Below are 4,502 nucleotides of genomic sequence, written 5' to 3' on the forward strand. Positions count from 1 at the left end.
GTAGCGGTGAGAGGCCATGTAGGAGTACATGGTGGGTTGTCTCATTGAAACCGTCCTCAGGAATTGAGTTATGTGTTTGTGATCCGTGAACAGTTACTACCAGACATTGGGTTCCGGTAACTCGGCCCCTCTCGACTTATTAATCAACATGATCTCTGTCCAGGAGTTGCAACTAGTTTCTGGTGTTTGTAGGTAGTGTTAGTAGTCTATCAAGTGGCACCCGATACAAGTGGGCTTTGGACAGTCTAGGCACAGTGGCCCGGTGTACCAAGTGGCACCCGGATGGTGGACTTGGGAACCCTGCACACATCGTTTGGTGCCGTGAGCGACACCCCGGCCGGATCTCCTTGCAGATGGAACCCGAATAGGCGATAAACCTGGACGAGAGACTTGTGTGGTTAGTCAGGTCGTGGCCGACTCCCTCGCCAGGCTTCCGCTTGAAGGTTGTCGAGATACACGAGGTGTACATGGCGGTAAGTGGCGAGAGCGTGTGTGAAGAAGTACACCCCTGCAGGGTGTATATGATCTATTCGAATAGTCGTGTCTGCGGTAAAGGACTTCTGGGTTACCTGTACAGTTCATAGACAAGTGAAAGTGGATACTCTAAAATGCGCAAGATAAGCGTGAGTGCTATGGATGGCGTTCTCGTAGGGAGACGGGAGCGGATCCATAGTGGTGTATTGATATGGTGAATATGTGGACTCGTGTGCGCCACCTCAAAAGAGTTACTTGCAGTCGTAGTTCAGGATAGCCATCGAGTCAATGCTGGCTTGCTGCAGTTAAACCCCACCATTCCCTTTGTTGATAATGATGCATATGTAGTTAGTTCTAATGTAAGTGTTGCTAGGTACATTTGTACTCACGTTTGCCTATTTTATGTTTTTGCAGAGACTTCCGTCTCATTAGTAATTCCGTGTGCACTTTGACGTTTAGCCTGTTACCTCAGCTATGATCTTGTGCCCTCGGCAGGATCTAGTAGATAGTCAGGCTTCACAGCCTTTTTCATTTGTAGATGTCTGTACTCAGACATGTTAAGCTTCCGCTTGTGCTTTGACTTGTATGCTCTGAATGTTGGGTCGTGAGACCCATGTGTTGTAATATCTCGCTCCTTGGAGCCTATTGAATAAATACTTGAGTTGTTGATTCATGTTGTGATGCCATGTTGTATTTGCACATATCGAGCATATTGTGTGTATGTTATTGAAATGCTTGGTATGTGTGGGATCTGACTATCTAGTTGTTTATCCTTAGTAGCCTCTCTTACCGGGACATGTCTCCTAATGCTTCCACTGAGCCATGGTAGCTTGCTACTGCTCTGGAACACTTAGGCTGGCCGGCATGTGTCCTTCCTCGTTCCTGTGTCTGTCCCTTCGAGGAAATGTCACGCAATGAATACCGGAGTCCTGTTAGCCCGCTACAGCCCGGTTCACCGGAGTCCTGCTAGCCCAGTGCTACAGCCTGGATTCACTCGCTGATGACTGACATGTTCGACGCTGGGTCATGGATGCCTGTCCCTGTAAGTTTGTGCCACTTCGGGTTTACGACTAGCCATGTCACCCGGGCTCCTTATCATATGGATGCTAGCGACACTATCATACACGTGTGCCAAAAGGCGCAAACGGTCCCGAGCAAAGGTAAGGCGACACCCGTGGGGATACCGTGCATGAGGCCACAAAGTGATATGAGGTGTTACATGCTAGATCGATGTGGCATTGAGTCGGGGTCCTGACAAGGATGTTGATGTAGAGGCCCTCCATGGCCAATTCCCCCTCCGGCAGAGTGCCGGCGAAGGCCCCAAGATGAGATCTCGCGGATACAGAAGGTTACGGTGGTGGAAATTGTGTTTCGTCTTGCTCCTGGATGTTTTCATGGTACGTAGGTATATATAGGAGGAAGAAGTATGTCGGTGGACGCCCGAGGGGCACACGAGACAAGGGGGAGCGCCCTATAGGGGGGGCGCGACCTCCTATCTCGTGGGAGCCTCGACAGCTTCTTGACTTGCACTCGAAGTCCTCTGGATCACGTTCGTTCCAAAAATCACCCTCCCGAAGGTTTCATTCCGTTTGGACTCCGTTTGATATTCCTTTTCTTCGAAATACTGAAATAGGCAAAAAATAGCAATATGGGCTGGTGCTCCGGTTAGTAGGTTAGTCCCAAAAATGATATAAATGTGTAAAATAAAGCCCATAAACATCCAAAAGGGGTAGTATAATAGCATGGAACAATAAAAAATTATAGATACGTTCGAGACGTATCTGTGGCAGGCGACGGAGAATGATGAGGAGGCCTGTCGACGGGAGCCGTCTGGGCGACGCGAGCGGCGGGAGCAGCACGGCGCTCGGTGCGGGCTCGGCGGCCGTCCGACATGGATGCGACGGAGCGATGGGACGCGGATCAGCTGAAAGAAGATTTTGGCGCACCCCTACCTGGCACGCCAAATGTCGGATATCGGGTTCCGGCAAAACCCTTAAGGTTCGAACACTGGGGTGCGCACGAAGATTTCCCCCTACCGAATCTCGCTCTCAGCCTTGCCACAATCCTTAAGCTAACACTATGAACTCTCAGCACAAGAGACACAAGATATATACAGGTTCGGGCCACCGTTGTGGTGTAATACCCTACTCATGTGTGGTGGTGGTGCATTGCCTCTTGGGCTGATGATGAATAGTACAAGTAAAGAACCACCTCGCGAAGAGAGGTGTTCTTGTTCTTGGCGAAATTGTGTGGGTGAGGATGATCTGGATCAGTTGCCCCTTCTACTATGGTGGCTAGCCCTATTTATAGAGGCCCTGGTCCTCTCCCCAAATACTGAGCGGGAAGGGATTCAACAATAGCTGTTTTGAAATGGGACAGCTAGTACAAGCTATCCTGACTAAAGGTGGTCTTCGTCTGTCAAAGGTGCTGGTGGTGACGCCGTCCTGGGCTCCACGGTGACCACCACCCTACAGTCCGGCTAGTCTTGGTCTTGTTGCACCGATATGGAAACCTTTGCCTGATGCCTTGGTACTCCGCGCCTGCGCTTGCCCCCTTAGAACCAAAGTGGAAACGAGGACACTCCACGCGCTGGCGCCCGCCTGGCCTTGGTCGTCAGGGCGTGCGTCACGAGAACCTCGCGAGGTATCCCTTCCCTTGATCTCTGTGCCTCCCTCGCGAGCCTGCCTGGCGAGGCCGCCCCTGAGGAGGCCTTGTGTTGCCTGCCCCGCGATGCTTGGCCCCTCGCGAGGGTCTTGAGTGTTGGGTTGGTGAAGACGGGCCGTACTGGGCCACTGGTGGAGCCACGCTGTGGGCCGCAGGCAGGCAAGTCTGGGGACCCCATTCCCAGAACACCGACAATTACTCTTATGTCAATATTAAACTTTTATCTTGAATCATTTGGATCTGAACATTCATGCCACAATAAAAAAAATTACATTGAGAAATATGCTAGGTAGCATTCCACATCAAAAATTCTGTTTTTGTCATTTATCTACTCGAGGACGAGCATGAATTAAGCTTGGGGATGCTTGATACGTCTCCAACGTATCTATAATTTTTGATTGTTCCATGCTATTATATTGTCCATCTAAGATGTTTTATATGCATTTATATGCTATTTTATATGATTTTTGGGACTAACCTATTAACCTAGAGCCCAGTGCCAGTTTCTGTTTTTTCCTTGTTTTTGAGTTTTCAAAAAAAGGAATACCAAACGGAGTCCAATTGACGTGCCAATTTTTGACAATTTTTTGTGGACCAAAAGAAGCCCCTGGAGTGAAGGAGTTGGGCGAGGAGAGTCCCAGGATGCCAACGAGGGTGGGGGCGGGCCCACCCCCCTGGGCACGCCTCCTTGCCGCGTGGACAGCCCAGAAACCCCCCTGACAAGAGACCTACGCCAAAAATTCCTATAAGTACTAAAACCTCCAGAAAATAACATAGATCTGGAGTTCCACCGCCGCAGGCCTCTGTAGCCACCAAAAACCAATCAGGACCCTGTTCCGGCACCCTGCCGAAGGGGGGATCCCTCACCGGTGGCCATCTTCATCATTCCGACACTCTCCATGGCGAGGAGGGAGTAGTTCACCCTCGAGGTTGAGGGTATGTACCAATAGCTATGTGTTTGATCTCTCTCTCTCTCGTATTCTTGATTTGGCACGATCTTGATGTATCGCGAGCTTTGCTATTATAGTTGGATCTTATGATGTTTCGCCCCCTCTAATCTCTTGTAATGGATTGAGTTTCCCTTTGAAGTTATCTTATCGGATTGAGTCTTTAAGGATTTGAGCACATTTGATGTACGTCTTGCATGTGCTTATCTGTGGTGACAATGGGATATTCACGCGATCTACTTGATGTATGTTTTGGTGATCAACTTGCGGGTTCAGTGACCTTGTGAACTTATGCATAGGGGTTGACACACGTTTTCGTCTTGACTCCCCGGTAGAAACTTTGGGGCACTTTTTGAAGTACTTTGTGTTGGTTGAATAGATGAATCTGAGATTGTGTGATGCATATCATATAATCAT

The sequence above is a fragment of the Triticum aestivum genome, chromosome 2B (assembly GCF_018294505.1).
Source record: "Triticum aestivum cultivar Chinese Spring chromosome 2B, IWGSC CS RefSeq v2.1, whole genome shotgun sequence".
Lineage (NCBI taxonomy): Eukaryota > Viridiplantae > Streptophyta > Magnoliopsida > Poales > Poaceae > Triticum > Triticum aestivum.